The 27,617-nt window shown below is 32.7% G+C and overlaps 1 protein-coding gene across 12 annotated transcripts in view; it reads left to right on the top strand.

The window, feature by feature from the left end:
- NCOA1 (nuclear receptor coactivator 1) overlaps positions 1 to 27,617 on the top strand; it is a 186,924-nt gene that overhangs the window by 55,144 nt on the left and 104,163 nt on the right. For all 12 annotated transcript variants that reach the window (XM_074288361.1, XM_074288358.1, XM_074288363.1 and 9 more), the window contains one exon: positions 24,570 to 24,704. The gene's annotated coding sequence lies outside the window, so the exon portion shown is untranslated. The remainder of the gene's footprint in view (positions 1 to 24,569; positions 24,705 to 27,617) is intronic.

Below are 27,617 nucleotides of genomic sequence, written 5' to 3'. Positions count from 1 at the left end.
ACCCAAAAGAACTTAATTGCATATTTCATGCCATTAAGATAAGGACAGGAGGACTAGCACAGGAAAATATCTTGGCCTATGAAAATTCAAAAAAATTATTCTCTCCTCCTTTCAAATTCCCTGTTCCTCTATGCCATTTCCAAAATACTAAAGTTAAGTTTGAGTTAGTGTTATTTTCTTTCCTTTTTTTTGGTAAACAGTTTTACATGAAATATAATACAGAAAGTATATCTGCCCTTCAACAAAAATGTAATAAACTATATTGCTTTATTCTTGATTATTCAGTAAATAACTGAATGTCAGAATGAAACAGTATGGTTGATGAAGGTAGAGGCTAAATCCCTAACCCATACTTGCACTCAAGGTTAGAATATTCATTTTTTTTCTAGCCAAAAAATAAAAAATAGAATAAGGAAAAAAAAACCTAAAACAACTCCCCCTGCCCCCCAAAAAAAACAACCACCAAACTGAACTGAATTACAACCAATTATTATCTAATGATTGAATTATTCTAATAAGATGTGTAGCATATGATGGCTGTGGATTTCTATAAGATGAGAAATTAATTGAACTGAGAAATTAAATCGACAGCAATAAAGCCATGTTACTTTAAAGTCTAGGCTGCAAAGTTCAAATTAAAAATGAACATTATGAAGGACAAAAATGCAAGGCAAGGCCAAGCCAGGTCAAGTTAAAGCCTATTCTAACAGTGTGTAATTCATCAGCTTAGATCTCTGTTCCAGATAATTTTGGTTGGATAACTGGTCTGCTGTACTTTTTGCTTCAGGCTTGATGATGTACAGTAGGGTATGGAGGGAGAATGGGGAAAAATGTCTTGTACCACTCGTCTTTTTCCTCAGTTCTGTGCCCCAGCATTATTGATTCAGATTCTCTTCTTCAGTCCCTACTCCCTCCCCCTCCACCCTTGCAAGCATTTCAGAGCTTTGCCAGCAAAAAAGATTCTGTGGTCAAGTTTTTTTTGTTAAGGCCAGAGCCTAACATATGACTAGAAAAGGGAGACGTGGGACCAGGATCTAGGGGTGGGTTTTGGTGTAAACTTGTGTTATGTCCTTTGCATTTATTTGTTAGTTGCTGCTGGTAATGTGGAAGAATGAATATAAAATTGAGGTCAGTGAACAACATTTCCTAATCTTTTTTTTTTTTTTTTTTAAACATTTACTTTGAATTCTGCATTTTTTATTTCATTCCCTGAAGATAGCTTATTAAGTTGCTTTAAGTTTGGTGCATAATTTCTGTTTTGGAGAGGCTTGAGAGGTCATGGGAATTTGAAAAAATGTCTAGTTTACTGCCTTATTGCTTATGAGTCACAGAAGTTGTTTAGATTGCTCATTATTTCTTTAAAGAAGTATTGAATATAATTTGGTAGAGAGATTTCCATATATCTTATGCATTTTGTAGTTATTCTGAATGAGATTTCTTTATCATTTTTATTCGGATTTTGCTATTATATACAATTAATACTTATTTTCTGGATTAATTTCATAAATTGCAATTTTGCTGAAAATTGTCTTAGTTTCTTTCCTGAGTCCTTGGGATTTTCTAAGTAAGCAATCATATTATGAGCAAATTAAATAGTAGGGTTTTCCCCCCTCTTTTTTGCCTACCATTTTATAAGCCTTTTACAACTGGTGCTTGTGTTTTTTTTTTCTTCCTCGATTAAAACTCTCTGAACTTTGGCTTTCAAACTTATTATTATTCATATTGATTGTGGAACTGCTTTCTAAAAAATCACCAATGTTTTCTTAATTGTGAAGTCTAATGGTCTTTATTCAGTTCTTACTATTCTCAATCTCTCATAGCCTTTGACAATGTTCAGATAATCTTTTCTCATAGATACAAAGGTTTTAGATTTGGAACATCTCTATCTCATGATTCTTTTTCTATCTGCCTAATGATTCTTCTGTATTCTTGGCTGGTCTTCATCTATATCATGTGCACTAAATGTAGGTGCTCCCCAAGGCTTTGTGCTATACCTTATCTTCTATCTCTATATTATCTCTGTTGATAATTTCTTTAATCTCATGTATCATCTCTGAAAATAATTCTCTGAACTCTCTTGACTTCCCAGTTCACATTAGTAAACTTCCTTTTAGATATCTGTAACTGGCTAACCCATAAACATCTGAAACTATTTCCCAGTATCCTAGGATTTTAAGTGTCACCCATCCTCAACTCCTCACTTTTACTGACTCCTTATAACTAGTCTGTTGTCATATCTCGGTATTTCTCATGCACATGTTCTCTCCTCTTTAAATGCATACATGCCATCTTGTTGCAGGCCCATATCACTTTTTATCTAGACCCTACTCCCACAAAAGCCTTCAAAGGTCCTAGCCTCTTCATACTTTTCCAGAATTCTGACATATCATTCTCTCCACATGTGCTGATTTAGAACCTTTGGCCTTACAGTTTTTCTCACCCAATAAGTCTGCTTTTGAACTGACTGTCTCTCATATCTGGAATGATCTTTCTGACTTCTGTAAAACTTTTCAAAACCTTCTTTCTACAGGAGGCCTTTTCTAGTTCTCCTCATCAGCCTTTTCCCCTCCCTTCCCCCAACAAAAACACAAAATAAAATGAATGCTTTCTTTTTTAGATTACCTTCATACCACATGGAACTTGTATCTAATTTTTTTTTTGCAGTTTCCTTCATTAGAAAGTGATCTCCATATGGGCATAGATCATATTTTTGCTTTTCTTTGTGTCCACAGTATTTAGCAATGCTTAGCACATAGTTAGCTCATAATACATTTTTACTAGCGAATATTGATCTGTAGTTTGTTTTGTTTTTCTGTTTCATTTTGTTTTGCTCTGATTTAACTTTCCTTGGTTGAGATATTAGAAACATAATTATCTTAAAAGGAGTTTGGTTCCTTTTTTCCTCAGTTTTTGTAAATAATTTGTTAAATTATTTTATCTTTAAAAGCTTACTAGGTTTTTCTTATAAATCCTTCCTTCCTGCTCCCTGAAATCCCTTTTTCAATAATACTTTTATAGCAAAATCCTTTTTTTCTGAGGTTGAATTGTTTAAAATCTCTTCTTGGTGTTTTTGTTAATGTAAGTATTTTGTGGTTTTGTAAGTAATTCTTATGAATTATTAGTTTTGGTGCATAATCTACTAGATTCTGATAATTTAAAAAATTTATTGAGATTTCACTTTATTTTCTCATTTCATTTTCTATTTAATCAAATAGAGTAAAAGTTTGTCATCTTTGTTATCATTTCAAAGGACTTGTTTTTAGTTCTTTAATTTTTCTGGTTTCCATTTTATTATTTCTCTTATAATTCAAGATTTCTTCTATTATATTTCTTTTGGATTTAGTAATTAGATTTCTGGTTTTTAAATTGTATATTTGGTTCATCGATTCTTTTTCTGTTTTGTTAATATATGTATTTAAAAGATAATTTTTCCTCTAAAGACTGCCTTATTTATATCCCAGAAATTTTATCATCTTGTCTTGTTATTGCAAGAGCAAAATATTAACACATTTTCTCTCTTTGATTTTCAAAGTGCAAATATTAAACCAGAAAAAAATAAAGGAAAAAAATGCAAGTAAATAAGGTACTAATATATTAAGATCATCTTCTGGGTAGAAAAATCCACCAACTTCATCCATAATCATTTTACTTACTGGAATCAGGTGATCTCTGAAGTCCCTTTTAGCTCTAGTTCTGTATTCTGTATTCTTATTACTTGCCTCTGAACTTCAAGTCTACTCCTTTGTTAAATCACCCTACATCTCCAGGCTTCTGTTTCTTCCATTTTTCAAATAATTGGACTAGTTGATGCCTTTCATATCTTAGCATATAAAGCCTATAAACATGAACTTGAAGTGAAATGCAAATATATTGTGTACAAGTTATTACCCTTTTAGTTAGCAAAATTGTATTACTAGAATTATATTGCAGTATTTTGAGTTTTTATTTAATAAAAATGTGCATCAGAGAAACAATAAAAAGTGAAGAAAAGAAAACGAAATGGTGATCTGATTGTTATTATTCAGTAAATACTTTAAACATTTTTATTGGAAAGAAGCAATATGTTTTCAGTCCCAATTGAGGCAGTGTTTTTATTTTATTTCATTTATATTATTTGTTTTATTTATTTCAAAATGACTTCTTGAGACTTCCTTCTTGCATCATAAAATGATCACAATCTTTTCTTGTATGTTAGTTCCCTAGAGACCTATTTTAGACAACAGAAATCCTAAGAGAAAATTTCACATAAAATGTGCTCTAGAAGCAGAGCAGAGAATCTTGTTTGCTGGTCTGAAGATGATTTATAGCACCTTAGCACTAGCATTGTTTTGCCTGCTTTTTAATTGGCCTCTACAGAATTGTGTAAATCTTATTTCTTTCACTGTGTCTCAAAAGTCAATTCCTAGACTTTCATTCTGACTATATTTAAAAATGGTATGGATCTTTTCTATTGTAATCAATTATATGTGCCTAAAGGTAAATTACTGCTAAAATTTTTCATTTCCTAAATGTGGATTAGAATGTTAGGAACTAAATTTATGTCCTGCTTTTTTTCTTTTCTTTTTCTTTTTTGATGTGGCAGCCCTTAAGGTTTAGCATTTGAAAAATCAAAACCTTTGTACTTTTGTTTCTTGTAACTGGTTTCATGTTTTGTTTAATCGAAGTTAAATATTTAGACTGGAAATATTTTAGAGTAGAATATGAATTTATTTAGAATGTAGAATTGTCAGTGTTTTTTAATGTTCACTTAAATGAGAAATTTCACAAAATGAAACCTTACCTTATCTGGTTCCTAACTCTGGATTTCTCATTTATCAGGACCATTTTGCTAAGTAAATTTATGGAGCTACCATGGTACCTTTCCAAGTAAAGATGTAAATTGGGTGTAGTTTGTGTATCTTTTTCTTAAGGAATTAAGGGGGCTTCTAAGACGCTATTGTGAAATCTTGGTAGAATTGTTGAAGTTTCTCTCTACAAGCCTTCTAAACTATACAAAGGTTGTCAAGCTGAAGAAGCTATGATAGTGAATGAAGTATTTTTATGCTCCTTAGGTTTTTATTAGAGATGCAAATAATATTTATCTCTTGAAATATTAATAAAATTTCTGACCTGTATTCTATTGAGATTATATATGGTAAATCCTAGTTTTAGAAATGAGAAGTAGTTATGGTTATTTAGTCAAGTAAAAATTCTCAGATTTCTAGGAAGTTATAAATGCTATCAATAAGCAATATTTTATGGTTAGATTATAACATCTATTTTAGCAATAGTTTCAGTTCACATTTGTATAGGGAGTGCTTCGCATGCCATATTTTCTTTGATCTTTAGGACTGACCCTAGGTTAGGTAGTATGTTATTCCTTTTTAAAGAAGAAATTTATTATGGACTGCTAAAGATCACACAGTGTAAAACTGGGACTGGAATCTAGGTCTTTTTACTTGAATTCCAATGTTCTTTTCCATTGTATCATATGCAGTAGACTGGCCATACCACAATTAGCCCTTCAAGGCAATGATGGAGGGAGGTTCCATGAATTCTAGTTATGCTAATTAAAACAATTTTTTAAAGATAGTTATAGAAACTCAACGGAGGATATTACATGTGTTTTATATATATATATATATACTTTTGCACACCATCATTACTACTCCTTTTTTTTTTTTTTTTTTTTTTTCATTTTTGCTTAGTCAGTGGTATATGATTACTCCCTTCTCCACTCCAAGTCAGTCAGATATCTGTGGGTGTTTTTATACAACTTATAATTGTGTATTTCATGCTCAGTAAAAATGACTTCTTGATATGGCAGCCAAAATATTTGGCTTTTGATTTTTGATTTTTGGAAGCATTAAGAAAAATATTAAGAACAAGGAAGGTGATATTTCTTCTATAGTTTTTTTCTAATCTGACTGTACCTGGAATATTGTTTATAGTTCTGTATTACACTTTCAAAAACATTTTGACAATCTGGAACATAAGTTGGGTGATGATGAGACTGATGATCATATCATACATCAATTAAAAGGACTGGGAATATTTAGTCTGAATTAAAAATGATTGGGATGGGCTTGAGAATGGGGAGTTCATTGTTATTCTCTAGTCTTTGGAGGTTACTCATGTGGAAATATTAGATTTAGTTTTTCTTTTCTCTGAAGGTACAACTAGGAAGAAATGGGTAGAAATTGCAGAGGCAGATTCTGGTTTAATGCAGTAAAAAGAACATAATGTTTAGTTTGTTGAAAAGGAAACAAGATGTCTTAGAATGCAGTAGGGTCCCCTGTTGATGAAGCTTTTCAAACAAAGGCTAGATTTCCATTTGTTTCAGTTATTCTAGAGGGAGTTCTTCTACAGGTGTACAGAAGCCTGGATGTTCTCGTTTTGTTTTGTTTTTTTCTTTGAGACAATTGGGGTTAAGTGACTTGCCCAGGGTCACACAGCTAGGAAGTGTTAAGTGTCTAGGTAAATGTAGGGTTTAGGTTAGATAATCTTGTTCTTTTTGCTCCAAATTCTGTTTTTAATATAATATTTATTGAATATCTGATATAGATCCAAGTACATATGTATACTCTGATATTTGCTGTGAGTACAAGTACCCACAACAATCAAGATAATTGTCTTCAGATTGTTTATTGATTTTGGGGGGATGAAAGATAAAATTTTCATGTTGGAGCAAACTAAAAGTTTTGTCATAGACAGGTGCACAAGAGAAATGAGAAGTAATTATGGTTATTTGGTCAAGTAAAATTTTGCTGATAATTTAGGTCTTGAGCTGAGTCTACGTAAGTAGAATTTTGATCAAAGAAAAGAGGATGTTCTCTTGAATCTCCTTGAAAATTATTCTCTCATCTATCCCCTTCTCTCTTGCCTAAGTATCACATCACATTGTTGCCATCTACTTAGGACTAAAGCAGTAACTTCACTATCTTTCCATGTCAATCTTTTCCCTTGTATTTGCCCTATTAATTTTTGCAACAAAAAAAGGATTTATATATGCTCTTTATCTGAAAAAAAAATGTGGGAAAAAAATCCACATATTCCATATTAGGCATTCTTAAAATGATGTGTATGATGTGTAAGAGGATCTGAGAATTTAAAAAAAATTTTATATTATATCATAATACAACTGACTTCCTTTGTAAACCTGTGTGTTTTTATTTTGTACATTTAAAAGATTATTCCGAGATGGGGTCCATAGAATTCACAAGATTGCCTAAAGGGTCCATGACACAAAAGTGATTTAGAATCCCTTTCTATGCTTAAATTAAATTGGCCAGTTTTTAGCCATAACATGTCTTGCTCCACCTTCATGGTTTGCTATATGTTGGGAATTCTCCTTTGGTTCTTTTCTTAGTAAATTCAACAAACATAACATAACAGTTAAATTAGGAAAAAAAAACCCAACAACAACTTGGTACTTAGGGAATCCTATTTGAAACATATCCTGGGGGGCAGCTAGAGCACCAGCCCTGAATTCAGGAGGACCTGAGTTCCTATCTGGTCTCAGACACATAACACTTCCTAGCTGTGTGACCCTGGGCAAGTCACTTAACCCTAGCCTCAGAAAATAAGTAAATAAGGAAATAAATAAAAACATATATCCTGTCATATCAAATTTAAAAATTCATGCCAGTTATATAAAGACATTGTGTTAAGCATTTCAAGAGATATAAAGGAATATGAATGGTTAATGAAACAAACATGTGAAAAAGTAATTCACAGTACATGATAACAGTTCATAAGCCTAATAGAAGAAATAAAGCAGCAGTACTTTGTTAATTTTAAGTGACCCCAGATATATAAGTATATAAAATAGTTATACAAATAAAATATTTACTAATCATACCTCTTCCCCCATCTACCCTGTTCAGTTATACAAACCCCACAATTTAAAAAGCTTTGCTATAGGAATTTAAAAGGAAGATATTTAACCTAAGTTTGGGTTGGGGTGGTAAGAAAAGGTTCTGCCGAGCCAGATTAATTGCAGTTAAGATGTATATTGCCTTCTTAATGGAAGTTATAATTTAGTACATTTGCCAACAATGTGCACACTAAAATTTTTATTTCTCAGGAAGTTGGCATTTAAATATGATATGACATAATTTCAAAATTCAAGTGCTTAAATTCATAAAATGTAATTTTTTAATATTCGATTATACATGGTGTTGTTAAAAAAAATAGATCTTAAATACATCCTGAGTTTCCTAATCCTACTTTTGTTCTTCTGAAAAGATTGATGATGGTGTCAATTGGGATGGAGTAATTTTCTAGAGCTCATTCTTTGGAAAATACTCTTTTCCTCTTGCAAGAAATAAGAATTCATCAAGTTTTCCTTTGGGCCCATTTTAGTCTTAGAATTACTATGTGTTCATTACTGGATTGCTGCTTGCTACTTTTTGTCATTTCAGTTAGACTCAGTTTAGTGAAAATTGAGAAAGATTTTAATGAGAGATTTATTTCTTATCTCATTTTAGCCATCAGTTCCTAATCTCTGTACAGATTGACAAATTTTCTAATGATTGATTGGAGAATAAGAATAAATAATGAGATAGTTTTCATGATAGGCTCCCAAATTTTGTCTTTGGAGACCTTATATGAATGTAGTTATCTTAAAATTTGTACATTATTGTAATTTAGAAATAAAATAAGGTTAAAAGGTAATTTTAAAATTATATTAATTAAAAAGTTTATTTTTATAATTCTTTCTCAGAAACTTTTTTATATGGCAAAGTTCACTGAAATGTGATAAAAACTAAACATCTATACAGAATAAAGAGCTGATCTTTATAACAAAGAATTAAAATGAAGAGGAATAAAAGAACATAAATTCAGCAGAACTAATATTTTTAAAACTAACATTTTTGTTGACAGAACTTTTGTTATATGTTGTCACAACTGGGGAACCTCTACTTTTGCAAAGGAGTGGGAAAGGGGAGATATTTTACATTTCTTCAGTAGGATCAAATTATAGTTTGTAATTTTTTTGTAACTGTTGTCTTCTGTTTTGTGCTTGACATGAGAACATGTTTTGTTCCAGACATGATAAAGATTCAGAATAGCAGTCTGAATTCTAGTTTGCAATTTCTTGAAGCCATAAGCACTCATTCAAGCAGCCTATTCCATTCCACAAGATGTCTCCACACATCATTTAAAACTACAAACGAAGTGATCCTACTAGCCCAAATTCCTATCCAAGTAAGCATCCTGAATTTATTTGTTGTTGAATGAGATGAGAGATCTTTCAAGACAGTTGTGAAAATCGAGTAAGGCTTCATCTACTTCAGAGTTTGAGTAGGCCTGAAGGACTTTGAGCATTGATTCAATGGCATAATTGAGTCCTCTTCCTGCTATCCTCCCATGACACAATTTCCTCTCTATTTCAGTCAAATATGGACAACTATGTACTTATTGGTCAAGTTCAATTTCGTGGGTAGATCTCTCGTTTAGAATATAAGACTCTCAGCCAGTGAGGATGAGGGTCAGTGGTGGGAAGGGGGTATTTTGCATTAGGGATTAAAGGTGCTGTCCTGCCCACAGGAGGCGCTTCCTCTCTTCGATTGTCTGCTGGAAGGGTGGGATGCCCTTCTCGTGAGAATGTACAATAAACTTTGCTTTACTCTAGAGATCTCTCCAGCTTTTTTTTTAAATGATGACCCCTCACTATTTCTGTACCATACATTGTGAACAGAAAGTAAGGGTAGTAGTTATACTAGTGAAATCTTTTTGAGGGAACAAAAAAACAGAAGAAAGCATTAGCACTCAACATATTTCAAATAGAGAAATGAAATTGTCATATTTGGCAATGTGATCAAAAGGGCATTGTATGCTACTACTTACAAGACAGACATGGAGAAGTCTGCACAGATCATTGTAGTAAGATTTACATTATAATTTGTGATTATTGTTTTCTTGGCTTTAATTACTTCATTTTGCATGAGTTTATATAAATCTTTCCATGCTGTAGAAGAAACTTTTACTGGATAACTGTTTCAATATGACAGTGCCACAAATTGTACTTAAAATGTGCCACTATCCTGTTGTAATAGATTTTGCTTTAACTAGTCAAAACCATAATTTAATCTGGAACAAGCACAAAAATCTGAAACACTAAACAGGTATTAAAAACAGAGGCCCAAATATTAAAATATTTGGTTCAAGAGAACAAATCAGATTTTTTTAAAACTAAGAATCAGAAGCTTCAAGATATTTGAAAGCTTATTATATATGCAGTTTCCCTAAAATTTGAGCTTTTAAAGAGAAGTTAAGGGAGAATAGAGAACAATCATTTCACTTTATTTATTTGTTTGTTTTTATTGAAGCTTTTTATTTACAAAGAATATGCAAGGGTAATTTTTCCAGCATTGACTCTTGCATAACCTTTTGTTGCAAATTTTCCCCTTCTTCTCCCCACCCCCTCCCCTATCTGGCAGGGAGTCCAATACATGTTAAATACATTGAAATACATGGACAACAATCATTTTAAAATTAGGGTTTTTATCCTCTTTTGTGTCTTACATGTAAATGTATAAAATAAAATATGTAAAATTACAAAGGAAACCAGTAATATTGAAATACAATGTTTAAAATACTAAAAAAAACAAATCAGCTCATAGATTTCAGGTTAAGAAAACACTAGCTTAGAAAATGGTACCCTTTGTGCATACATACCAAATGTACCCCAAATCCCTTTTCCTTAATCTCAAACTATTTCTTATGATGCTTTGCCACAGTGTGTTTTCTTGGATCAATCTGAGTTAGAATCTTTTCTTTTTCCCTCTTCCCCTTTCTTCAAATTCCACATTAATTTAGAATTTTAATATTGGAAGAGTCATAGAAGATATCTCTATTATCCTAATCAAATTGTACTTTGATAGAGCCCAAAGTCATAGTAAAATACTAGATCCTTAAGGTATTGTATATCTCTGGTGCATTGGGAATTTCATTATAAATGCCAGGATGAAATGGTTTGACAGGTTGGTTAGAAGAGGATGGCAAGCAGGAAGATCAATTAGAAGGCTGTGAGAGTTGTTCAAGTAGTAAGGAAAACCCGAGCTAGGGTGGTAGTCAAATTAGCAAGGGACTAATTCAAGATAGCACATAGGCACTTAAAAGATAATTGTTGGTTGACTGATTTGGAATATGGAAGGTGAGAGTTGGAAGGGACTTATAGATTATGTAATCTAATCTGTTGATTTAATAATTCTAAATACTAAAATATTTACAAGTTAAATGACATGACCAGGTCCACACAGTTGTTCAGCTTTGTTCCTATTGTTTACCCAAACTTCCCTGGAATGACCTTTCATTATTTAATGGTTTTTCATTTATTGAGAACTAGAGAAACTTTCTTCCTAATCTCTTTCTGTTGGACATGATTAATGATAATACCATAAGGATTTATAGAAGGGAAGGAGGTTGCAGTAGTGTCAAGTAGTATAGAGAAGTCAAGGAAGATGTAGAAATTAGATTAGCTATTAAGAGATCATTGGAAAAAAAAAGTTTTAATGAGTAGTAGGAAAGAAGCTAAATTGTAAGAACTTACGAAATGAGTGAGAAGTGAGGTAGAGTATAGAAAGCTTTTCCTGGGAGATGGACTATGAGATAGAGGAAAGGGGACAACAGGGCCTAGTGAAGAATGTGTGTATGTATAAGTACATATGTACTTACACATTTTAAAATTAAACGAGAATTACCAAATGCATTTTCTGACATCTAAATTTTCTCCTGTTATCATCTACAATTGACAGGATCTTTATACCACACCACCACCTTTTTTTTTTTTTTTTTTTTTTAAGCATCATTAAATGTGGGATAAACTACATCTTAAAAGTAGTCTTTTATATTAAGCATAGTTGCATTATTTCTTTCTCTGAAACAGTTTTGGTCTGTGGCTAAATCAAAATTTAGCCTGGACAAATTTTAATGAGATCAAGACAGAATACTTAGAATGATAAGCTTTTAAAAAGTACTATATTGCATGAACAAAAATTGACCTTATTGATCTGTTCTCAGCAGGGATTATCACATAAGAATTTTTTCCAGTAGTCTGAGACTTCATTTTTCCATTTATATATTTTTTAAAAGTGTAGTTTTTTTAATCAACAAAAATCCTTCTATCTCACCCACTCTAATCTCCTTTTAATTAAGAATGAAAGAAAAACAAAAATGTTACAAAAAATATAATGAAGTGAAACAATTTTCTTCCTTTGTTCATGTTAAAAAAAACCACAAGTTTTAGTGTGTACTTTTAGGTTTTCTTTTATCCTTTTGTCAGTAGCATTTCATCATTAATCCTCTGGAATCATAATCAGTTATTATACTTACAAGAGTTCCTAATTCTTTAAAAGTTTATGTCTTTATAATATAGCTGCCTTTATGTCCGGTTCTCTTTCTGTCAATTCATACTAGTCTTCCTTGGTTTCTGTTGACATTCTTTTCATAATTTTTTCTATCATTTATTCTATGATTCTGTAGTATTATTATATCATTTAGATTTTATAATTTTTTAAGCCATTTTCCTATTTATGAACACTTCTTTGAATTCCCATTCTTTGCCACCTCAAAAAGAGTTGTAAGTTTTCTTGTACATCCTTAGTTAGAATTTGTTTTGCTTGATCTATTCTTCTTCAAATTTCTCCTTTTCTTTTCTTCAGCTTCCTTCTTATTTCCATATTGAGAGAAATGTATTTCTTACACAAGTCTATATGTGTATATGTTCTTTCCTCCTTTGACCAGTTCAGATGAGAGTGAGGGTCAAGTATCAAGTGCTCCCCTTACTCCTTTAATCTTCATAGTAGAGATAAGAAAACTTTGACAAACAGAGGTTAAATGACTTTCTATCATCACCTTTTGTTTAGACTATGAAGATCACTTTCTAATAGTCTTCCTGCCTCAGATCTCTCTGGTTTAGTGTAACTGACCATCTTGCATGTTCTCACTCACCAAATACTCACTTTTTCCTTTGCATAGAGATTTTGAGGATTTTGCAAATAGAATTCTTGAGGACTTTGAAAAGTTTTCAACCATCAAGTCTTTCTTGATTTTCCCATTTGGTAATCATACTTAAAACCTTTTGGAGTTCATCTTATTTCACACTTTGATTTGTAGCTCTCTAATGTATATATAATATAATATTTTATGTTTTACCTATTTCTTCTTATAGATTTCTTGGTCCTTAAGGAACCAAATATTGGGGCAGCTAGGTGGCGTAGTGGATAGGGCACCAGCCTTGAATTCAGGAGAACCTGAGTTCAAATATGGTCTCAGACACTTAACACTTCCTAGCTGTGTGACCCTGGGCAAGTCACTTAACCCCAGCCTCAGGGAAAAAAAAAAAGGAACCAAGTATTAACATTTTTATCTAAATTTTGTATTTTCCCTAGTGACTAGTATAGTGCTCTTTATAGAATAGGTCTTTCAAAAATACTTATGCAGGTAGGTGGTATGATAGAGTGCTTTACAGGAAGAACCAAGTTCAAATCCTATTTATTAGCAGTGTTAGTTGGAAGAGTCACTTGATCTTTTTCATCCTCACTTTTCCTCATTTGTATAATGGGAATAAAAATAGCCACATAATCACAAGTTGTGATTATAAAATGAAAAAAATATTTGTAAACTATTTTTTAAACCTTAACCATATACATTCTATCATTAAATCAAGTGTGATTTATCTACTTTTGTATATGAGTAGACTAGTTATAGAGTAGCTAGTATAGTGATGCTACAAATCTTTTAAGCCACTGGACAAAGGTCCATATTTTTCCTGATAGAGTGTATTGATCACATCCTCCAAGGTTTAGAGAACGGGGGCTTGTTTGTCCTAATCTGGAACTGAATTTATAAATAATGCATTTCTTTTCATGAAATTTTTCAGTAGAAAAAATTTGCAGAGGATAGACCTAATCTTAGCGATTGTTGTTAGTTTTGTCAGTTTTATATTGTGTCCTCTTGTACTACTGCCATCTTGATAATTGGAAGTTTCTTGGGAAGTCACATAAGCCTCCCTAGGTAGTTTGTGATCTTTATATCTACCAAGGCGTAATTATCTTGTACTCATTGATAGAAATCTTACTTGCTTGGAAATCCCTTTTTATCTCATAAATTTAAAAAGCACTCCTATATTTTAGGGTGAAAAGAGAAAGGACATTTAGGATATACTAGGAAACTTTGCCTCCTTTAATGCATTTCCAGAGTGCTATCCAGTATTTAAAGGAAACTTTAAAGTCTTTTTACAAGGGATAAGAGCTTTTCTTTTACTTAGTAAACGTTATGATCCATTCAGGGACAAATCAGTTACAGTGTCAGATTTAGTGGTATTTCATTTTCAAAATCATGATGGCCTTCCTTCCTTCCTCCCTCCCTCTCTTTTTTCCTCCCTCACTCCCTTTCTTCCTTCTTTTCTTCCTCCTCAATCCCCCATCCCTCCTACACCTACCCCCTTTTTTCCTTTCTCTTTCCTTCCTTCCCCCATACTTCCCTTCTTTTTTCTTCCCTTCCTTATCACATACTGCTTTTTGAACTTCTTAAAAGTTTCATTTTGATATGACAATCCTTTAGTAACTAATCTTAGCTTGATTTTTTTTTTTTTTTTTTTTGACTCCTAGTGGGCCAGTTGTATAGTCAATGATATGGTAATAGATTCCAAGCATGAATTTTTCTATCCTTAAAAGGAATTAGGGAATAACCCTACCTAGCCTGTTACTTATGAGTTTGAATCTCAATTGCCCCTGCAGTTGTTACTGCTTCCCTACTTCTCCACTTGAGAGATGTAGACTAGATACCTTTGTAGATACCTCCTTGCATATGTGAGATTGAAGATGGTGGGATAGCTACATTAATACTATGGGTATTTCTAGTAGACAGCTGTGAATTGGGGGGGTGTTGATACTTTTCACATAATGTGTTTTGAATCCTGTAAGTACAAAATGCTTTTCTAATAATTTTACGCTTAAAAGTTTTTATAGCTTTTTCTTCATAATAACCCTATGACATAAATATTGTAAGTATGTCTTAACTGTCATAATACAGTTATGTTCTGAAAAGGTAATCATTTGCTAATGGTCATATAGCTAGAAAGTGTTAGATATGAGATTCAGATCCTGATCTTTTGACTCCAAATCCAGTGGTTTGTTCATTACATATGTTTTTGTAATAGCTACCAATCTTTTTTTGTTTTCAAAATATATACAAAGATAGATTTCAACATTCAGGCAAAACCTTGTGTTCCACATTTTTCTCCCTCCCTTCCTCCATCCAATCTCCCTCACATCAAGTAATTCAATATACATTAAACATGTGTGATTCTTCTATACATATTTCCACATTTATAATGCTATACAAGAAAAATCAGATCAAAAAGGAACAAAATGAGAAAGAAAACAAAATGCAAACAAAGAACAACAAAAGAGTGAAAATACTATCTTGTGATCCATACTCAGTCCCTCAGGCCTCTCTCTGGGTATACAGATGGCTCTCTTTATCACAAGACCATTGGAACTGCCCTGAGTCATTTCATTGTTCAAAAGAGTCACATCCATCAGAATTGATCATTGAATAATCTTGCTTTGCTGTGTACAATGATCTCCTGGTTCTGCTCATTTCACATGAACATCAGTTAATGTAAGTCTCTCCAGGCCTTTTTGAAATCATCCTGCTGATCTTTTCTTTTACAGTAATAATATTCAATAACATCCATATACTATAACTTATTCAGCCATTTTCCAACTGATGGGCATTCAGTGTTTCCTGATTCTTTCCACTACAAAAAGGGCTGACACAAACATTTTTGCACATGGGGGTCCCTTTCCTGCCTTTAAGATCTCTTTGGGATATAAGCCCAATAGAAACACTGCTGGATCAAAGGGTATGCATAGTTTGATAGTTCTTTGGGCATATATCCAAATTACTCTCCAGAATGGTTGTATCAGTTCACAACTCCACCAACAATGTATTAGTATCCCAATTTTCTCACATAACAATCATTGTCATTATCTTTTCTTGTCATTTTAGCCTCATACTTGTTTTAATTTGCATTTCTTTGATCAATAGTGATTTAGAGCACCTTATTATATGAATAGAACTTGTTTTAGTTTCTTCACCTGAAAATTGACTGTTCATATCCTTTACCATTTATCAGTTGGAGAATGCTGCCAATATATGTTGAGATAAACTAGGTAAGTTCATGAGATCTGAATATCAGAAAGATGAAGCAATTCAAATTCAAAGCTAGAGGGCAGCAAAAGCCAAATTAATAGGTAAAAAAAATTGAGTTTTTGAGCAAAGAATTAACTACATTTTGCCCTTCCAGGGTGGTAGATAGACATTTTAATGGGTAATCTTTTAATTAGTAACTTTTTTAATGGGAGGGGGGAAGAAGGAGGGAAGTGTTGTGTTGTATTAGTGTCATTCTTTATAAAAAAAGTTACCAGCCTTGAGTACAAATTGGAGGTAGGGTTAGCCTATATATGGTATTGTAAAAGATTTGGAGCTTTGATTAACTTAATGAAAGCTTAGTATGACAAGATGTGTGATGGCCAGAAAAAGAAAGATATTAATAACTTTGTATTTTGCCTGAGACAGATCATATCTAGAAAGTGATGTTCCCTTCTGAGGAAGCTGATCAGTGTAATGAAGGGACTGAAGAGGTTGTTATTATTTCAGTATTAGTTGAGAGAACTAGTTTACCCAAGAGAAGAAAAAAATTTGATGGGAGTTCTATTTCTGCTTCTGTCATCATGTATTTGAAAGGCATTCTTTTGTAATCAGTAGTAGATCTCTTTTCAGACTGTAGAACAGAAATAGTTTTGACTTTTGGAAGTTGTGGAGAAGCATATTTATATTGGGTATAAATTTTTTTTCTAATTAGAGATTTCAAAAAATAGAATGGACTGCCTTGGAAATGTACTTCATTCTCCTTTATTGAATGGGTTCATGGAGAAGCTAGTTAAGTACTCAGTGAATATGTTGCAGGGGGATTTCTGTTTAGATATGTTTGGACTGGAGTAGCTTTTGCAGTTTGGGGAGCTTTAGCATGAGCCACAGCTATGAAGAGCTACTTCTGTCACCTAGTAAGTGACAGATATGTGTTTACAATGACAATGATTTGCCTAAGATTATAACTAATTTCAGAACTTTGAGTTGAGCCTGTTTCCTTATTTTAGGTATATTTTTTCTTTTACCTTATCTTAATAAACATCTAACTTCATATCAATTTTGTATCTTGTTTCTTTGTATTTGTTATTTCTATTATTCCATTTTTCTGGCTCTATATTCTTGTTTCCATGTTTATCTTGTGTCTATGTTTCTTTTAGTTCTTCATGTTTTTCTTGGTCCAAGAAGCATTCAAGGGACACTCAAGAACTTTGACAATGTTTAACCTTTGTCCCCAATATAGATTATTATTTTCTTGCATCACACCCATGACTCCATCTGTACTGGAATATACATACTACAAATAATTAGTGACATGTCGCAATGGCAGCCTATTTTTTTTTTTTTTTAATCTCTAATTATTAGAAAACTTGCTCTAGTAGGATTTATAAGAACAATAAGCAATTCACAGTGTATGTCATTAGAGAAAGAAATACCATGATTTGACAATGACTTGATTTTAATGATATATAAAAATTAATAAAAGATATAGTTGGTAGTCCCTTTCTTCATATGTCAGACACATGATGGGGAAATCAGAATTTTGAAGGGTTGGCAAAGGACAGCTTTGACTTTGCTATATTTCATCCACACATACCATTTTCTCTCCCTTCTCTCCTTCTCCCTCTCTGTCTCTCCCTTTCTCCTTCTCTCTCTCTGTCTCTGTCTCTCTATCTGTCTCTGTGTCTTTTTCTCTATCTCTGTCTCTGTCTCTCTCTGTGTGTCTCTGTCTCTCCTGTCTGTCTCTGTCTGTCTGTCTGTCTGTCTGTCTGTCTGTCTGTCTCTTTTTTCCCCTTTTGCAGTTGGGGTTAAGTGATTTGCCTTGGGTCACACAGCTAGGAAGTGTTAAGTGTCTGAGGTCACATTTGAACTCAGGTCCTCCTGACTTCAGGGCTGGTGCTGCATCCATCGCGCCATCTAGCTGTCCCCATATATGCCCATTTTCAAATCAGGTTTAGCCTACAGAGATAATTCAGGCTAAATATGGGATTTCATAGCTCAAAGAATACATAAATAAGCATTTTTTGAAATTACTTAAACACTACCAAAATACAGTGCCTTTTGATTGTAACCTGTCATTATATTACATAAGATATTAAGAAATTAACTACTTAAAAAAATCCATAATTTCATTAGTATGAATACTTCCTTTCTACTTTTAGGTTTACTGCTTCTTATTAGATGTTATTTTGAGTTTCGATAGCCTGAAAAGTTTATCACCTGGTATTTAATCATCTAATCTAATTATGAGGTTTTTTCATACTTAACTGTGCTATTCCACAGAAGACAAACACAAAGTTTCTCACCAAGTGTATAATCAAAGTCCTTGACATCTTGATAAGATCTGCTATAGATTGTGGTCTCCTTTTATATGTTTTGAGAATCCTAAGTTATCGCATGCTATGATGAAATATCCAAATTGGTTTCAGTGAAGGTGTTCTGGGTTAACTGATTGCATCCAGTTATTTAGCTTTGAGGTCAGAATGAGATGAAATACTTGTAAGCCATAAACCACTTAAAGAAAAAAAATTTTTTTTATTAATGGCATGGGAAAGATATTTATCATATATAAAGCTTTACCTCAGCTGGGCACAGATCTTCTGGCTTCATTTGCTACAGTGCCGTACCTGATATGTTTTTTGCACAGCAATGGAAGGTACATGCTAGACTTTAATGCCTTAAGTGACTAGGAAGATACAAGTCTTAATCCCTTGGAACAATTAATTTTTCAGGTCATTTTATTGCCTTTTTTTTTTTAAAGGAAAATATTAACCTCATTATCAAGGGGCTACAAGTCTTACTGCTATGGGTTCAACAAAATTAGTAGATTTTTTATTCCTTCAAATGTCAAAAATGGGTATAGGGAGGTTTTCTACTCCTGGGAGCTGAGATGGAGAAGAAGCAGTGAATTACTGTAACTCTTCCATGTTTCCCTATATGCAACCATAACATAGTGCCATGAGACAGGTCCTGGAGTGGCAGAATCAGGAAGGTGAGGGAGTGAAACAATTTTTTAGCTCAGGATTAGTGATGGATTATAGGAAGACCTATTACATTTAAGTGAGGGAAGGTGAGGACAGTCCAGGACAAGAAGCTTTCCAATAAGCCCAGCATATTCTGAGCCCCAGTGTGGTAGAACACCAACACCAGGATACTCCTTGTCTTTTGGCCTACAGCCAAAGGAGATGGAGTACTCCAGATTGAGGAACTACCATGTTCTTTTGTACTTTGGTATAGATCCAGCATGGACAGTTCTCCTCATCAGCCAGACTTCATCCTCCAGCAGCCAACCCTTATGTTTTGGGATGTGGATCTAGATTAGGTGGGCATCCATTCAGGCAGCTAGACCACCAAATGCTTCAGTATAACCTTGAGGCAAATCAGAAATATCTTATGGGCCTCAGGCACATACCAGATCTCTATTGCCTCTAGGCACCAGGCATCTTCCCACTCTACCTCCTTAGGTAGACCAAACTTGAGGGTCCCTCATGGGCCTCAGGGCAATATCAGTATAGTACTAGATAAACTGATATTAGATAAATGGTAGCCACTCACACACAAGCCTGAGGCAGCATTCCTTCCACCATGGGAGCAGAGCTTGAATTTACTAGAAAAGGGGAAAAAAAGCTGTTCCCTTTTCTCTCTCCCCAAAAAGAACAGAAAACAACAAAGAAAACAAATCTAACCATAGAAAATTATTATGGTGTCAGCGAAAAACAAGATACAAACTCAGAAGGGGAAAACCGTCAAAACAACTATGGACAAAAGCTTGAAGAAAAATGGGAAGTTGTCTCAGTTCCAGAAAAAATTATATGGAAAAGCTCAAAAAGTAGCTATAAAATAATACAAGAGAGGTAGAAAAAAAATTTGGAAAAGAAATGAGAGTAATGCAGAAACATTATGAAAAAAGTGAACAACTCAGAAAACTCTTAAGTAGTAAAGAGTACAAATTGCCCAATGGAAAAGAAAGTAGAAAATCTCATTGAGGAAAACAACTCCTTAAAAATTAAAATTGGTTAAGTGAAAGCTAATTTTGTTAAGAAATCCAAATGAATTAAAAAGAATGGAAAAACAAACCCAAAAAATGTAAAATACCTCATGGGAAAACAACTCACCTGGAAAATAAATAAGTCCAAGAGAGATTGTATTAGAGTCATTGGACTATCTGAAAATCATAATCAAAAGCAGGACCTGTACCTTTCAAGAAATCAAGAAAAATCGTTCTGATGTCTTGGAATCAGAGGGGAAAATAGGCATTGAAAAAATCCATCGAAGGGAATATGATGGACTAGGGCAGAACATTTCAAGCTCTTTGCATTGTTCTTCAGGGAAACAAAATAAAATAAGACAGAGAAGAACAGAAGGCCTTCTGATACAACCCAAGAACACCAAAAGAAAGACCTTAGGTCAGAGGTTTAGCCAAGGTGAAGTGTAAACACCTCCATGCTAGCTCCTCAGAAAACGTTAGCTGGATCCAGAGATAGTCTCAGCCCTAGCCAAAAGAATGTTTACCTCCTGAAGAGCAAACATATTGAGCCAAAAAGCTGAGTCCAGGAAGACTGAGGGAGCTTCTCATAAGGAATGCCAAGACAGCTGTGCTGGTGAGATGCAACCTTGGGCAAGAAGGAACTAGCATACCTGGTGAGAGCTGAAGTGGTTGGGCAGGGCAGCTGATTTCTTATAGAACAATAATATTCATAACATTCATATACCATAACTTATTCAGCCATTCTCCAACTGATGGGCATCCACTCAATTTTCAGTTTCTTACCACTACAAACAGGACTGCTACAAGCATTTTTGCATACATAGGTCCTTTTCCCATTTTTGTGATCTCTTTGGGATATATACCCAGTAGAGACACTCTGTTGGATCAAAGGGTATGCATAGTTTGATAGCCCTTTGCAGATAGTTCCAAATTGCTCTCCAGAATGGTTGGATCAGTTAACAGCTCCGCCAACAGTTTAGTTTTCCCACATCTGCATTTTTCCCACATCTGCATTGTCATCTTAGACAATCTGAGAGGAGTGTAGTGGTACCTCAGAGTTGTTATAATTTGCATATCTCTGATCAATAATGATTCAGAGCATTCTTTTGTACGGCTATAAATGGTTTTAATTTCTTCATCTTTCAGGACTTTCTTTCAAGCAAACCCGAGTTTAACAGAAAATTTAACACATATGAGCCAATGTCAAAAAGCAATTTTAAGGAATAAAACGAGGACAAACTGTTTAAATATGGACAATTTGTTTATTTATTTATTTTTTTTATATGGGAAAATATACTTTATGTTTAAGATTTACATCAATAATAGGGTAAGCTCAAAAGAAAGATTGGCAGAGTAAAGATAAAAATGATAATTATGTTATACAAATGAAGTGCAAAGGAAGAATAGACACAGAGGCATTAAAGGGGGAGATGGGTTCATTAAATTAGATTAGGAATGGATTCATAGGCACTACTACATATATACCATGAAGGGTAAAAGCACCATAACTGGTGAGGGATAGATGTATGGGAAAGCAAATGGTGAGGGAAGATGACAAAGGGAGGGATCCCTGGGTTGGGAGGTTAAGTAATTGTAAGTGAAGTTATAGAGCAGAACTTAATGAAAGAGTCAGCAGGGATAATGAAGACATGTATTTATGTGAGGTATGTGTATGTGTGAGTGATTGGATATAAGTATATATCTATATATGTATACATAAATATATTGTAGCTACAGTTAAGGGTGGGGGATGAAAAGGATATATGTGTGTGTTTATGTTTATAAATATCCTTTTTTAAGTATAGCCTATAGGGCAGGGTTAAAAAGAATAAAGTAAAAAGTGTGCAGCAGAGAACAAAATGATTTACAAAGATGTAGAGAGACATTGGAATTCATGAATATAAATTCTTCTAATATATATGTACATTATATACATATATATGCATACATATACACACATATACTTTCTTAAATTGGCATTTGTTTTTAAATATTTTGAATCCTCCATGATATTCTTCTGGACACATTATAATATTTTCTTTTGTATTATTTTTCTGTTTTCTTATCCTGTTTCTTCAAATAAAATGAATTTGGGAAAAAGAAAAGAAAAAAGTGGGGTACAGGCGGGTGATTAGGGAAAGGGTTGGGGGGAAAAGATAACAAGGATCCATCCTGTGTAGAGATTAAATAATCTTGCAAGTTAAGTGGTAGAACTAAAGTTAAAGAGTTACAAGGGATAGGAAATAAGAGACATTTACAAACTCAGTAACAATGATTAGAAGTAGAATTAAAAAAAAAAAGTAAAGTCAACTTAAAGATTCCATCAAGAGAGAAATCTATATTGTGTTAGCCATATTAATATTGTTTTAGATGCATGTCTGTGTATGTGTATATATACATATATTTATGTATACATGTAGATATATATGTGATTATGTAGGTGATTGTAGATATATGTGAATATGTATATATATGAGCATGTATATATTTACATATATGTTTCTATAAATATATCTGTGCTTAACTTTTGCCTGCTTGGGGGAAGTAAGGGGAAGACAGAAGGAATGGAAGAAAAAAATTAAAAATGAAAAGCAGAGAACAAAAGAATAACCTACAAGGAAGCAAAGAAAGGATGGCCAACCATGAATATAATGTCTTTTGTTGTGCTTTCTTGAAATGGAAATTTATTTTTACATATTTTGAATTCTCCATATTCTGCTGGGCACATGACAATGTATTGTCATGTATTGTTTTGTTTTTCCTTTTTCTATTTTATTTTTTCTTATTTTGTATTTGTTTTGTAGTTTAGTAAATTTGTGTTTTTAATTTATTTAATTCCTCAGAGTCTTTGTCTCAAATTTTATAGATCATAAGAATTAACACAAAGGAGACTGACCACATGTAGAAATTGCTGATGAGACTTGTTTCTCAAATGTTAGCAGGGTACTTTGGGATTATGTCTTGTCTTCATTGTGGAGTCTAAAATGTTACTAATATTATAACATAGACAAAGTTATATTGTTGGATCTAATGCTGGAAGGGACCTTAGAAGTCATTTAGTGTAGTGTAATTCCCTCATTTGATAGCTTTTTAAAACCTAGGCCCAGAAAGATTAAATTATTTCTTTAAGATATTACATTAGGTTTTTTCATTTTTATTACTTTGGTACATGTCAACTATGTGTAATGAATTTTACTCCAAATGTTTCAGTTATTATTATTATTATTTTAAGGAACACTTTGTAATTTAATCTCTACTGCTATTGAATGTGGTTTGGTGCAACTTATTCCCAAATATTTGCATTTTCTTGTTACTTTAAATAATATTTCTCTATTATTGCCTCTTAGATTTTGTTATATAGCAATGCTGTTGAATAGTCATTGTTTTTATCTCCTTTTTGACTATATCTGTATATTTATTTTTTCATCTTTTTTTTTTTTTTTTTTCCTGAGTCAATTGGGATTAAGTGACTTGCCCAGGGTCACACAGCTAAGACATATTATGGTTTGAGGCTAAATTTGAACTTAGGTCCTCCTGACTTCAGAGCTGGTACTCTATCTACTACACCAGCTAGCTGCTCCACCTATTATCTTTAGTATTTCTAGAATTATATCAGATATAATCCAAAGGCATCTTCTGATCTATTGTATTTTGGAGGAAGTATTTTTCTAGCATATCGTCACCTTTCCATAAAATTGCTACTTGTTTTAGATAGCTATTTTTGTCATATTAAAAAATATCTCTCTGTGCTAATACTTAAATGTTCTTACAAATTCATGTTATATTTTGTCAAAGGTCTTTTGTCTTTATTGAGATAATTATAATTTGATTATACTGATTATTTTCTTAATATTGAAACATCCCTGAACCATCTGCTAGGATCTTTTTTTTTTTCCCCCTGATAAATTTTTGTAATCTGACAGGATTTTTTTTTTTTTTTTTTTTTTTTAATTTTAATTGATCTGAAACACAGTCTGAACACAGTGTACTCCATGATTATTTTGCCTTTCTTTGTAGTTGGGAATAACAATGTGGTACAGTGGATAAAGTGCTGATCTGGTACTTAGGAAGACCTGGAGTTCAGATTCACCTCAAACACTTGTGATTCTGGACAACTCACCTAATTTCTGTCTGTCTCAATTTTCTCATTTGTAAAATGGGATAATGAACCTGTCTCTCAGGGTTGTTGTGCCAATCAAATGAGATAATTATAAATTTAATATTTAATATATAAATATAATTATAAAGTACTAAGTACTATATAACTATTACTGCTGCTACTGCTAGCTTTACTAGCATTACTACTACAACAACAACATTTGGCACATAAAATGCACTCATAAATATTCATCCACAAAATTAGATCTTTAACACTTTAAAAAATACTTTGTGGCTAATATCTACTTTTGTGATTTTTTTTTTTTTCCATTTGTTTCAGTTACTTTTGCAGTTGACTTCAAATAGTTCAGTGATTAGAGCCTTCTCTGAAAAACATCTTCCCTCCATTCCTCAGGAGTATTTCAATTGACCTTAACTGTTCTGCATCCTCATTATGAACAAAGAAGTCTCCCTGGTATGTATTATAAGTTTCTGTTTTGAACTGCTTTCTCTGTATTTTATAGTGGAAAATTATTGATCACTTTATACCCATTACTGCAGTCAATCAATAAGTAAACAAATTCCTCTCAGCCAGGAAATTTGGAGTGTATTGGGAATAAAATAGTTGCTTCCTCTCCTTAGGACACAAAATTATATTCTTCTGCAAAATGTCAAAAACTCACATTGAAAGTGTCTTGGAGAATTTGGGATATATGGTCTTCATAATTATAGAATTACAAAATAACCACAAGATATACTACAAGCATTTTCATGCAAAATGGGCTCAAAATAAATATACCTTTACATCAAAATATACCATATTTTGATTTAGAAAACCAGAATATTTAAGGATATATAGATTCCTAAAGAAGGCAAGAATTTGTGTTTCACATGTTATTTATTCTGATAAAAATATAAGCTCCTTGAGGATAGTGAAATTTTTTGTAGGGCAAATGGTATTCCTTGGTTTTAACCCAATTTTGGTAGATAATCATCAGCACTTGATAAATATTTATTCATTCATATGCAAGTAAGTTAGGTCATTTGAGGTTCTTTTGAGTATGTATTTCCAAGTTTTACTTCCTTCAATGATATTTGGTGATATTGAAAGTATGGTTGGGGTGGGGGGGCAGCTATGTGATGCAGTGGATAAAACATTAGCCCTGGAGTCAGGAAGACCTGAGTTCAAATTTGGCCTCAGACACTTAACACTTCCTAGGTATACGACCCTGGGCAAGTGTATGGGAGGAGGGGTACGGTTGGGAAACCTTGACAGAAGAACTAGAATTGACACCTTTCCTTCCTTCCCCATCTCTCTTCCTCCTAACCTCCTCCTCGTCCCCCATCCCCCCCACTCCAATTCTACTTGCCTGGCAATTAACTCTTCCATACTCATTATTTTCTAGAAGAAAACCAGCTTTCAATTGAGGGCCTTTGTTTTACTTTTTATGATTTTCCTAATTAATTTACATTATTTAGCATTTATAGGATAAAAGATATGAAATAAAGTACTTTTATTGGTTTTTATTTCATGATCAGCTGAATTAACTAATTACTATGATTATTAAAAACTGTGCTTGGAGAATCAGTAAAATGAAAAGATGTTGAATCTAAATCAAAAAGAATCCAGCGAATTTATTCTAGAAGTTGGATAATGTATTCGTAATCAGCAAATTGAAGTCTTATTCTTTGATCCAACCTCTGATTTACTAGCTTTTCATATCTGTATCTTAAGAGGAATTTTCACACTTTTTGTCTTCCTCAAAGATGATTGAATTGATGTGTTTGGTTAAACATTTTAAGGTTTGTTAGATTTATTATTCAGATAAACTATGCAGATAAAAACAAGTGATATAAAATCTACCTAAATTTAGGCCAACAATATGAAGTTCTGAGAACTATATTTATAATTAATGCTAACATATTAGGCAATGCTCTTCAGTTTGGGGGCAAATTTTTTTATAATGTGAAAAAAAGCAGCTTTTTGATTTGACTTTGTCACTGGTGTTTTTGTCATTCATTTCCAAATATGTGCCTTATTGGTCCCAGTATTAGAAGCATAGTAATTTCTGTATGGGTGATAACTAGAGGACGCAAGTAGAATGTTTAGAGTGAAATTTGACCTTTTTCTGTTCAGAAAATTGTTGTATGAATATTTTATATGAAATAAAAAAAAGAAACTAGTACCTTCTTAGATTTTTTTATTCATTTATTCATTCATTCACTTATTTATTCAGTTATTTATTGGACTATATACAGAAAATGAAAAAAGTAGAAAAAAGGAAAATTAAAAAAGAAAAGAACAGCTTATCATGTACTCCGCAAAACATCAAGGATGATTAAAAATATATAACAATATATTTCCATTTCAGGAAGGAATATATAATGATAGAAAAAATGCCCATCTTTTCTTTGCTTCCTGCTACTCTTTTCTCTGCTCAGTATTTGTTGCTTTATTCTTTTTTCTGCTTTCATCCCCACCTCCCCCCAAACAGGCTACATACAGTTAAGCACACACACACACACACACACACACACTCACACCACAGATCGACATACACATATACATATATCTTTATACACACATATATAGATGTACTTACTTACATTACCCACATAGTCAGACAGATATATACATTGATATACAGAAACATAGAGGTATATACATTTACTCATGTGAAACGATGCATCCAAAACAATATGGCTGATATAATGTAGATTTCTCTCTTGATTGAATCTTTTAAGTTTGACTTTGTTTAAGATCAGTGATTCCTAGCCCTACTTTTTTTTTTTTTTTCCTAGCAAATTCTACACCTAATTCTTGATATGTTTCTGTATGTCTCTTATTCCTTGTTTCTGGTAACTCTTATAGTTCTACTTCTACTTCTTAACTTGTCTTGCTATTACCTAACTTTCCCTGTCCCATAGATCCCTCCCATATCTTCTCCTCTTACCCATTCCTTCCCTCTTATAATTATTATCTACAAACCTTATCCCACTCTCTATTGTTTTCTTCTAAGATGTTTCACATTCTGTTATATTTTTTTTATTCTTTATATTTTTGTTTTGTTATTTCCAGGTTTCTTAAGCTTTACTGACTTTCTCTTGCCCAATTCTAATTTTCAAAGAATTATTTTCTTATTCTATTTCTTTTCTAGTTTTTGTTTTTAATAATCTCATTTTTCTTGGTGATTTAAATTTTTTTAGTTTTTTCTCAATCTCTCTTAATTGATTTTTAAATTCTTTTTGAGCTCTTTTATAAATAAATTTTTAAAAATGGGCAGGGAGCCATTTAATGTTACTCTTTGGGGGTAAAATCAGGTGTTTTTTATTGTTAATGTGTCTTCCTCTGAAGATGAACCCTGGTCTTCTTTATTCCCATAGTAAA

This window comes from Sminthopsis crassicaudata, chromosome 2, assembly GCF_048593235.1.
Source record: "Sminthopsis crassicaudata isolate SCR6 chromosome 2, ASM4859323v1, whole genome shotgun sequence".
Taxonomy (NCBI): domain Eukaryota; kingdom Metazoa; phylum Chordata; class Mammalia; order Dasyuromorphia; family Dasyuridae; genus Sminthopsis; species Sminthopsis crassicaudata.
This window is presented reverse-complemented; position numbering and strand designations above follow the sequence as displayed.